Source organism: Equus quagga, chromosome 14, assembly GCF_021613505.1.
Source record: "Equus quagga isolate Etosha38 chromosome 14, UCLA_HA_Equagga_1.0, whole genome shotgun sequence".
In the NCBI taxonomy this organism is placed as follows: Eukaryota; Metazoa; Chordata; class Mammalia; order Perissodactyla; family Equidae; genus Equus; species Equus quagga.
In genome coordinates this window covers 60577356-60589140 of record NC_060280.1, presented here as the reverse complement: position 1 = coordinate 60589140, position 11785 = coordinate 60577356, and positions in this window count along the sequence as shown.

Below are 11785 nucleotides of genomic sequence, written 5' to 3'. Positions count from 1 at the left end.
TTTTTAATTGAGAAGTTCCATGTGTACAACATTATAATCAACGTCTGTATACATTACTGCATGCTCACCACCAAAATCTAGTTTCCATCCATCACTATACGATTGACCCCCTTTACCCATTTCGCCCTTGTCCGACCTCCCTTCCCCTCTAGTAACCACCAATCCATTCTCTGTATCTATGTGTTTGTGTTTGTTTTGTTTTGTTTGTTCATTTAGTTTGTTTTTTTATATTCCATATATGAGTGAAACCATACAGTATTTGTTGTTCTCTGTCTGATTTATTTCACTTAACATAATACTCTCAAGGTCTAACCATGCTGTCACAAATGGCAAGATTTCATCTTTTTTATGGCTGAGTAGTATTTCATTGCATATATACATCACATCTTCCTTTATCCATTGGTCCATCAAAGGCCATTTATGTTGTTTCCATATCTTGGCTATTGTAAATGATGCTGCAGTGAACACAGGATGCACGTATCTTTTCAAATTAGTATTTTGTATTCTTTGGATAAATACCCAGAAATGGAATAGCTAGATATATGGTATTTCTATTCTTAATTTTTTGAGGCATCTCCATACTGTTTCCCATAGTAGCTGCACCAATTTACGTTCCCACCGACAGTGCACAGAAGTTCCCTTTTCTCCTTATCCTCTCCAACACTTATTATTTGTTGTCTTTTTGATGATACCCATTCCGATGGACGTGAGGTGATACTGCACTGTGGTTTGCATTTCATTTCCCTAATAATTAGTGATGTTGAGTACCCTTTCATGTGCCTGTTAGCCATCTGTATATCTTCTTTGGAAAATGGCCATTCAGATACTCTGCCCATTTTTTTTTTTTAAAGATTTTATTTTTCCTTTTTCTCCCAAAGCCCCCTGGTACATAGTTGTGTATTTTTAGTTGTGGGTCCTTCTAGTTGTGGCATGTAGAACACCGCCTCATCACGGCTTGATGAGCAGTGCCGTGTCTACACCCAGGATTCAAAGTGGCGAAATCCTGGGCTGCTGAAGCACAGCATGCGAACTTAACCATGCGGCCACAGGACCAGCGCTTCTCTGCCCATTTTTTAATGGGGTTGATTTGTTGTTGTTGTTAAGTTGTATGAGTTCTTTATATGTTTTGGATATTAACCCCTTATCAGATATATGATTTGCAAGTATCTTCTTCCATTTGGTAGGTTGTCTTTTCATTTGTTGATAGTTTCCTATGCCGTGCAGGAGCTTTTTAGTTTGATGTAGTCCCATTTTCTTACTCTTTCTTTTGTTTCCTTTGCCTGAGGAAATATATCCAAAACATATTGCTAAAACTGATGTCAAAGAGCATACTGCCTATGTTTTCTTCTAGGAGTTTTATGGTTTCAAGTTTTACATTCAAGTCTTTAATCCATTTTGAGTTAATTTTTGTGTATGGTGTAAGATAGTGGTCTAATTTCATTCTTTTGCATGTGGCTGTCCAGTTTTCCCAACACAATTTATTAAAGAGACTTTCCTTTCTCCATTATGTGTTCTTGGCTCCTTTATCACAAATTAGTTGTCCATACCTGTGTGGGTTTATTTCTGGGTTCTCAATTCTGTTCCATTGATCTGTGTGTTTGTTTTTCTGCCAATACCATGCTGTTTTGATTTCTATAGCTTTGTAGTATAATTTGAAAATAGGGAATGTGATTCCTCCAGGTTTGTTCTTTTTTCTCAGGACTGCTTTGGCTATTTGGGGTCTTTTGTGGTTCCACACAAATTCTAAAAAATTTTGTCCTATTTCTGTGAAAAAGGTCATTGAAATTTTTATAGGGATTGCATTGAATCTGTAGATCACTTTAAGTAATATGGACATTTTAATAATGTTAATTTATTCTTTTTGTTTCAATTATAAATGGGACTGTTTTCTTAATTTCTCTTTCTGCTAATTCACTGTTAGTGTATAGAAACACAACATATTTTTGTGTATCAATTTTGTGCTCCTTAACTTTTATTCATTTATTATTTCTAATAGTGTTTTGGTGTAGTCTTTAGGGTTTTCTATATACAAGATCATGTCATTTGCAAATAGAGATAATTTTACTTCTTCCTTTCTGATTTAGATGACTTTTATTTCTTTTTCTTGCCTAAATGCTCTAGCTAGGACTTCCAATACCATGTTGAATAAAGGTAGTAGGCATCCTTGCCTTGTTCCTGATTTTATAAGGATAGCGTTCAGTTTTTCACCATTAATGTGATGTTAGCTGTGGGTTTGTCATGTATGGCCTTTATTATGTTGAGGTATGTTCCTTCTACATTTATTTTATTGAAAGTTTTTATCCTAAATGGATGCTGAATCTTGTCAAATGTTTTTTCTGCATATATTGAGATGATCATATGGTTTTTAGCCTTCATCTTGTTAATGTGGTGTATCACATTGATTGATTTGCGGATGTTGAACCATCCTTGCATCCTTGGTATAAATCCCACTTGATCATGGTATATGATCCTTTTAATGTATTGTTGTATTCACTTTGCTAATATTTTGTTGAAGATTTTTATATCTATGTTCATCAGAGATATTGGCCTGTAGTTTTCTTTTTTGTGGTTGTCCTTGTCTGGTTTTGGTATAGGGTAATCTTGGCCTTGTAAAATGAGTTAGGAAATATTCCCTCCTCTTCAATTTCTAGAAGAATTTGAGAAGGATAGGTATCAAATCTTCTTTGAATGTTTGGTAGAATTCACCAGTGAAACCATCTAGTCCTGGACTTTTGTTTTTTGGGACATTTTTGATTACTGTTTCAATCTCCTTACTACTGATTGGTCTATTCAGATTTTCTATTTCTTCATGATTCAGTCTTGGAAAGTCATAAGAGTCTAAGAATTTATCCAGTTCTTCTAAGTTGTCCAGTTTGTTGGTGTATACTTGTTCATAGTAGTCTCATAATTTTTTTGTATTTCTGTGGTATTCATTGTAACTTTTCCTGTTTCATTTCTGATTTTATTTATTTGAGGCTTCTCTCTTTTTTTCTTAGTGAATCTAGCTAACGGTTTGTCAATTTTGTTTATCTTTTCAAAGAAGTAACTCAGTTTCGTTGATCTTTTTTATTGTCTTTTTAGTCTCTATTTCATTTATTTCTGCTCTGATTTTTACTATTTCCTTTACTGTACTGACCTTGGGTTTCATTTGTTATTCTTTTTCTCATTCCTTTAGGTTTAAGGCTAGATTACTTACTTGAGATTTTTCTTACTTCTTGAGGTATGCCTGTATTGCTATAAACTTCTCTCTAATCACCACTTTTGCTGCATCTCATAGATTTTGGCATGTTGTATTTCCATTTTCATTTATCTTCAGGTATTTTTTTATTTCTCCTTTGATTTCCTCATTGACCCAATAATTGTTCAGTAGCATGTTGTTTAGTCTCCACATATTTGTGACTTTTTCAGCTTTCTCCTTGATTTCTAGTTTCATACCATTGTGGTCAGAAAAGATGCTTGATACGATTTCAATCTTAAATTTATTGAGATTTGTTTTGTGTCCCAGCATATGGTCTATCCTTGAGGATGTTCCATGTGCACTTGAGAAAAATGTGTATTCTCCTGGTTTTGGATGGAATGTTCTATATATAGCTCTTAAGTCCACCTGGTCTAATGTTTCATTTAAGGCTGTTGTTCTCTTTTTGACTTTGTGTCTGGATAATCTATCCACTGATATAAGTAGTGGTGCTAAATTTCCCTACTATTATCATATTGCTGTCAGTTTCTCCCTTTAGGTCTGTTAATAACTGTTTTATACATTTTGGTGCTCCTATGTTAGGTGCATATATATTAATAAATGTTATGTCTTCTTGATGGATTTTGTCCTTTATCATTATGTAATGTCCATTTTTGCCTCTTGTCAACTTTTGTTGGCTTAAAGCCTATTTTGCCTGATATAAATATAGCTACGCTCACTTTTTTTTTGGCCACCATTTGCTTGGAGTATCATCTTCCATCCCTTCACTTTGAGTGAGCCTATGTTTGTCTTTAGAGCTGAGATGAGTCTCCTGGGGGCTGCATATAGTTGGGTCTTGTTTTCTAATCCATCCAGCCACTCTGTCTTTTGATTGGTGAATTCAATCCATTTACATTTAGGGCGATTATTGATATATGAAGACTTAGTACTACCATTTTATCTTTTGTTTTCTGGTTGCTCTATATCTGTTGTTTCTTTTTCCTCGTGTTTCTGTCTGTCATTTTAGTTTGGCAGTTTTTATGATGTTTTTCTCAGTTTCCTCTATTTTTATGTTTTGTGGCTCTGCTTTGGTTTTTTGTTTTGTGGTTACCATAAGGTTTGTATAAAACGTCTCATAGACAAAGTAGTCATTTATCTGCTGATAGCATTTTATCTTCATTTGCCTGTACAGGTTCCATCCTTTTCTTCTTCCTGTTTTATATTTTGTTATCACAAATTATCTTTTTATGTTGTGAGTTCACTACCAAACTGAAATACCAAAAGTTATTTTTAATGCTTTTTTTCTTTAACCTTTATGCTGTAAGTGTGTTGACTAACTTATTCTGATACAAAGTTGCAATTTTCTGATTCTGTATGTCTATTTATTACCTTAGTCAAAGTTTTGTGTACTTTTGCCTTCTCATTTCAGGTAGAAGAGCTCCTTTCAACATTTCTTGTAAGGCAGGTCTAATGGTGATTAACTCCCTCCCTCAGCTTTTGATTGTCTGGGAAAGCCTTTATTTCTCCTTCATATCTGAAGGACAATTTTTCTGGATAGAGTATTGTTGGCTAACAGTTTTTATCTTTCAATCTTTACTTTACAATCAGTCATTCTACTCTTTCCTGGCCTGTAGAGTTTCTGCTCAGAAATCTGCTGATAGACTAATAGGAATTTCTTTGTAGGTTATTGTCTTTTTTCCTTTAGCTACTTTTCAAATTCTTTCTTTATCATTGACTTTTGACAGTTTTACTATAATGTGTCTTGGAGAAAGTCTTTTTGTTTTGAGATAATTAGGTGTTATATTATCTTCATGGACTTGTATATCAGTTCCTTCCCTAGGTTTTGGAAGTTCTCAGTGATTATTTCTTTAAATAAGCTCTCTGCTCCCTTCTCCCTCTCCTCTCCTTCTAGGATACCCATTATCCTTATGACGCCTTTTCTAATGGAGTCAGATAGTTCTTGTAGAGTTATTTCATTTTTTCAAAAAATCTTAGTGCTCTCTTCTCTTCTATCTGAATCATTACTAGATTTCTATCTTTGAGCTTGCCAATTTTCTCTTCCATGTGGTGTGCTCTGTTTCCAATGCCTTCTAATGCACTCTTCACCTCATTTATTGAGTTCTTCAGCTCCAGAATTTCTGTTTGGTTGCTTCCTAGAGTTTAAATCTCTTTGGTTAAGTATTCCTTCTGTTGATTAATTTTATTCCTGAGCTCATTGAACTGGCTTTCTGAGTTTTCTTGTAGCTCACTGAGTTTCTTCATGACAGCTATTTTTCTCTGTCAGATCACAATCTTCTGTGAATTGAAGTTTGGTTTCTGGAGAGTTGTCATTTTTGTGTGTGTGATACCATGTTACCCTTATTTTTCATGGTGCTTGCTGAGCTGTTCCTCTGCTGGCACATTTCAAGTAGTGAACACCTTTTTTATTTAGGTAAAGCTTTGTTTACTTTGATTTTAATTCAACAGATTGGTAATCAGAGGCCTTTCTTTTGATTTTCAGTAGGTGGCACTATAACACAAGTTTTTTATCTTACCTGTGCTGCCTCTGGCTATATTTGAGAATTGGCTCTTTCCACCCTCCACTGCCTCTGCCAGAGGTGTCAGCAGTGCCCTCCTCATAGCTGCTTATGCCTCTGGGGTCACTGGTACCTTGCTTCTGCTGGTGTCGCTGCAGTCACTGGCATCACTTGAGTCAGGGGCACCACCACTGCTGCAGCAGGGGAAGGGTGAGGGTGGGGAGAAAACCAGGTTTGTATGTGCCACTGCTGTGGGCAGGGGGTGTGAAGCAGTGGGTCCCCCGCCACTGCTGTCTGGTTCCCTGTGGCTACAGGCACTGCTGTGGCCGGGATGCCAGAGTTGTGTGCGGTGCCTCTGCTACTATTGGGTTCCCTGGGGCTGCAGGCTCAGCTGCTGTGGCCAGCAGGCCAGGATCACAGACACTGCCTCTGCTGTTCCCCTAGTTCCACCTTCTCCATGTGTTCCAATCCACCCACCTTCAGATGTACAGAGGTGTAGATCTCTCTGGCACCCTACTATGTTGGGCAGAGGAACCTTTGCTTAGTTACAGATGTTTTACTAGTTGTAGACTTAAGGGGAGAGACAAAGGGAGCATCTCACACCACTGTGATGCTGACGTCACTCTCCTGAGAGTCTCTCTGTATTTTAACCAGCAAGTTTAACACATTGACCAGCCCAGTGATTAGTGCTATATCTGGATTTAATTTCTGCCATCTTATTTTGGGCAATTTACCATGTATTTCTTCTTTTTCCCCCTCCTATTATTTAAGTTAATTAGTAAATCATCCTTGGACACCTGGATAATTTCTAAGTAAAATAGAGAATACAAAACATTTGTCACCAATGATAGTTTTAATATACCTTTAACTATTTTTACAGATTATAGATTGATTATCAGTTAACATGTTTAATAGAATGTTCCTATGCCCTTGGGGGATATTAGTGTTTACTGAGATACTTTCTACATCAGCTCTTAGTCACCTGCCTTCTAGTGTGCTCTCTGTCTGTAAGGGAACAGACATTTATTACTGTGGTTAAAAGTTGTAATTAATATGGGTGATTAAGACTATATTAAATACAGTAGTTGCAGTAAAAGAATATATAAATTTGAAAAAATTAATACATTTTGTCTACTTATCAAGGAAAATTTTAAAGTTTACTAAGGTAAAAAATCCAACAAGATATGTGTTTGCCTAATACGCTAAGGTTAATTACATGTTAAAGCTAAAGTCAAAAGCTTTAAATCTATCATTTAATTATATATTTTTGTATGTATAACCATGTACATATGAAGAAAATATCAAGTAGTAGACAAAAAAGCTTATGAATCATTTTTAAAAAGAAAATCAGTAGTAAAGAATAAGATTGTTCTTTAAATATAGTTTTTGTGGCTTCGTCATTCTCTTCAATCAGTCTTAGCAAAAGTTCCTCACTTCTAAAAAAGCTTCCTATTGTATGTATTGTCACTCTAAAGGAAGATGTTTTCCTATATTCAGTAATTGTGACTTATGCCTATATTTAATAACCAATTTTCTTGGACAATTTTTTTTTATTTCCTAAACTCAAGGCTTAAATTCAGAATAATAAAACTGTTAAGAGGCCTTTTACATCTAAACTTTCTTTGGAGTGTCCCAGATGGCGACAATGTTTTTTATTTTCCTACCTTGTGAAAGGAGAGATACTAAAAATAATTAGGTATATTTTGTATTCTTCATATTTTGATTAACTAAAACCACTATATGAGCTGACCTTAAACAGGCTTTTTCTCTCTTAAATAATAACCTCTCTTACAATAATCTCTAACTTTGGGCATTCCTAACTATGCTACACCCTTCTCATTGGTCATGAAAGACAGGATTGTACTTTAGTGATCCTTACTCAAAAGTAGGAACCATATAAAAGCTTCTTGCCTTCTGTAATATTATTTCATTGTCTGTTCCTTTTATAACTATTAAATGCTGCTCCAATCTAAATCTAGCTGCACTACTTCTCCTTCCTGATAAAGGGTAATTTCTCACTCTTTTCAACAGCTGTTAAACTCTAAGCACGCCCCATCCTGTTTTGACTGATGCTATCATGTACAACCCTGATATATTACCATTTGATGATGACTCATAACTTAAAAAGAATCAAGGTATACTTTATCCTAAATATGCTGTAACTTTTGAAATATTCTATTTTGGAATATTTTCAAAATATTCAAATGGAACCAACATCTCAGACAGCTGAACTGATAGCTCTATTAAGAGCATGCCATCTTGCTAAATAATTAAGAATTAACGTCCACGCTGTCTATGGATGAGCATTCAGGATTGCTTGAGATTTCAGCATATTGTGCAATCAAAAGTATTTCCTGACTTCCTCAGACAATTCAAACAAAAATTGAAAATAAATTATTGTCTTATTGACAACACCCAGAGAAACTTTGTTATTAAGAATAAAGCTTAAGGGCTGGCCCCACGGCCAAGTGGTCATGTTCGCATGCTCTGCTTCAGCGGCCCAGGGTTTTGCTGGTTTGGATCCTGGGCACGGACATGGCTCATCAAGACATGCTGAGGCAGCATCCCACATACCACAACTAGAAGGACTCACAACTAAAAATATACAACTATGTACCAGGGGGCTTTGGGGAGAAAAAATCTAAAAAAAAAAAAAGAATAAAGCCTATACTAAAGTTAATACTATAAAGCCTACTACCATACAAAGGGGCCTTTCTAGCATTACCAACATATTATAAAGACAGCTGTTCAATCTTATTTCTTTATAAGACAGACTAATTAAAATACAACACTCTGGGGGGCTGCCCCCCTGGCCTAGTGGTTAAGTTCAGTGTGCTCCACTTCGGCAGCCTGGGTTCAGTTCCCAGGCACACACAAACACCACTCATCAGTGGTTGTGCTGTGGGGGCAACTCACATACAAAATAGCTCAGGGAAAATCTTCCTCAGCAATAAATAAATAAATAAATAAAATACAACACTCTTCCCTCATTGGAGGTGTGAGGGTGGATCAGGGGAAAGACACCAGCTTTGTCAAGACTGTTTCATACTGCATGATGTCTCCCAAATGACCTCCAGACTGAAAATAATTATGCTGAAGGAGTTAATAATAGCCCAAATTACAGGAACAAATTGGCTCAAACTTTGCAAAAATATTAGCTAAAAAATTTTTACCTAGGAGGCTTAACGAGTGATAAAATTTTACTCATTTTAATTATAATCCAGAAAACGTATGAAGAAATCCCCACATCAAAGACCATTTGAACATTTACAAACGGATTTAATTCAGTTGACCAAATTACAACCCTTTAAGTACTTTTAAATAACAGTTTATAACTTTTCTGATTAGACTGAAACTTTCCCTTAGTTCTAAGTTTTATGCCTAGGCCTAATGACATTCCAACTTACATTTTAAAATTTTCATAAGCTCTCATACGAAACTGTTACAGAAAGACCTCATGAGGCTGAGTTTGACTCATCCCCTAACAGACTCCATGCTTGGTATGTTGCAATCACTACATTTTTTCAAAAATGAATCTTATATACACAGTCTTATGCCCAACATACAGGTTATATCTCTGAAAGGCCCATCATCAGACATATTGCACCCCCTACCGTCACCAGCACAATCCACAACTGGGAGACTAGATTTAGTAGAAGAGATGCCAATAAACGTCAGCCTTACAACCATTTCAGGTACTTTTAACTTCAAATATAGTTCTTAAGGTCCAGGCCCAGAGCCTTGGACACATGCTTCCCAGTGTAGTGTAAAGGTGCTTAGGATTCTATAATTTGGATATCCAGACTGAGAATTGACCCCGACATTCATTGTAAGGACTCCAGAGAAACACATGACTTTCCTAAGTAGACTCCAGCTCCCAAGATTCTGTGGATGGAGAAGAGAACATGAAGGGGAGAGCACTTTCTCCAAAGACCTTCTGATGCTTGATCTGACAACTGACTTATATTTAGACTTCCATCACATTGTGTTTATATTCTGTGTCTGAAAATTCTGCCAGGGTCTGAATTCTTTGGGGATGTGGTTCTTTCTGGTTTTTGTGCTGACTCTTGTTCAGGGTGTTCCTGTACGTATTGTGGTTTTTTGCTGGAAGTTCAGTTCATTGGAACTTTGTGGGCATTTCTGAGGCTTGTGTTGGGGAAACCTTCCTCCAGTGAGGATCTGTTTACTTCTGCCCGGCATCTGAGGAACTACCAAGCCGGGGAAACGTTACACTTGCAGCATGTAGTCTTTTTAGACACGCAGATAGTATGAACTCAGGCCGCAAACTGCCATGAGGGCTGGCCCTTAGCCGCATATTCTCCAAGGAGATATTCTTTCCTCCAACCAGAACAGACAAGTTTCTCTGCTCTCCGCTTTTTCAGGTAAAAATTACTTAATTCACCCTTCCCTGAAGGCAAAACTCTTTGTGGTTCCTGTTTTTAGGGAATCTCCAATCTAACTCCAATTTGAGTCCAAAGCTTTGCTCCTAGCCCATGTTGCCTTCTTGAAATGAGAACTCTAGGTCACCTGGGATTTTATTAAACAATCTCAGGGCAATTGATGCCACTGGCATTTGCTTACCTCCCTAAATGCATGCTCATTTTGTTTTGACTTGAAAGGGTTTCATTTTGCAAACTTGTTCATGTTTTTTTAAAATCACCCTCTGCACTTTTTTTATTTTTGGTAAGGAAGATTGGCCCTGAGCTAACATCTGCTGCCAATCTTCCTCTTTTTGCTTGATGAAGATCATCACTCAGTTAACATCCATGCCCATCTTCCTCTACTTTGTATGTGGGACACCACCACAGCACGGCTGGATGAACAGGGCATAGGTCTGCACCTAGGATCCGAAACTGCGAACCCCAGGCCACCACAGCAGAGTGTGTGCACTCAACCACTACACCACCAGGCCGGCCCCTCAGTCATGTTTTAAAGGGTGTTCTTCTCGTATAACATCCTTAGGTGCGTCATAGTAAAATAACTTCTAAAATTTAGTCTGTCATATAGCCCAAAATAGAAGTTGACAAATTCTATCTCTTCTTGGATATCTCACAAATCCAAAACTTGGGTAGTGACCTACCCCCCCCCACTACCATATCTAATTCTCCTTCAAAAATTAATGACGCCATTGGGGGCCAGTCCAGTGGTGTAGCAATTAGGTTTGCATGCTCCACTTTGGCAGCCCAGGGTTCACTGGTTTGGATCCCCGGTACCCACGTACACACGACTTGTCAAGCCATGCTGTGGCAGGCGTCCCACATATGAAATAGAGGAAGATGGGCACAGATGTTAGCTCAGGGCCAATCTTCCTCAAAAAAATAAATAAATAAATAAATAATGACACCACTTCCTGTCCACCCATTTATGACAAAAAAATTGAGCACAGTGTCCCTCCTCTCTCCATCTTTCACACCCCAGTACAACTCTTATTGATTCCAAGTTCTAAACATCTCAATTTGTTCTCTTCTTCATTCTGGCTACTACTGCCTTCAGAATTCAGCATTTCTTTTCTGGATCACTGAAATAATCTCCGTTTCCATGCTTACCTCACTCAGATCCACACTTCACACAGCTGCCAGCATGAATATTTAAAAGAAACATCTGACCACATCATTTGCATAATTAAAAATCTGCGATGACTCTTCATTGCCATTAAGATAGTCTCAATGACTTCCCCTGGCATATATAGTCCTCTACAATCAGTCCCCGTCTATGCTGCAGTCCTACCAAATCGCGTGCAATCTTCTGCTCCATGTATGCTCCTCCAGTTACGCTCACGCCTCACCCCAGCTTCCTTGGCCACCTGTCAGCTCCTTATCTTTCAGAACCCAAGTCAAGACTCTTCCAGGAAACTTGCAAGCAAATTCTTTTTTTTTTTTAATCTTTTTTTAATTTTTATTTTATTTTTTTTTTCCTTTTTCTCCCCAAAGCCCCCGGGTACATAGTTGTATATTTTAGTTGTGGGTCCTTCTAGTTGTGGCATGTGGGACGCTGCCTCAGCATGGTTTGATGAGCAGTGCCATGTCCGTGCCCAGGACTCGAACCACCAAAACACTGGGCTGCCTGCAGCGAAGCATGCAAACTTAACCACTCG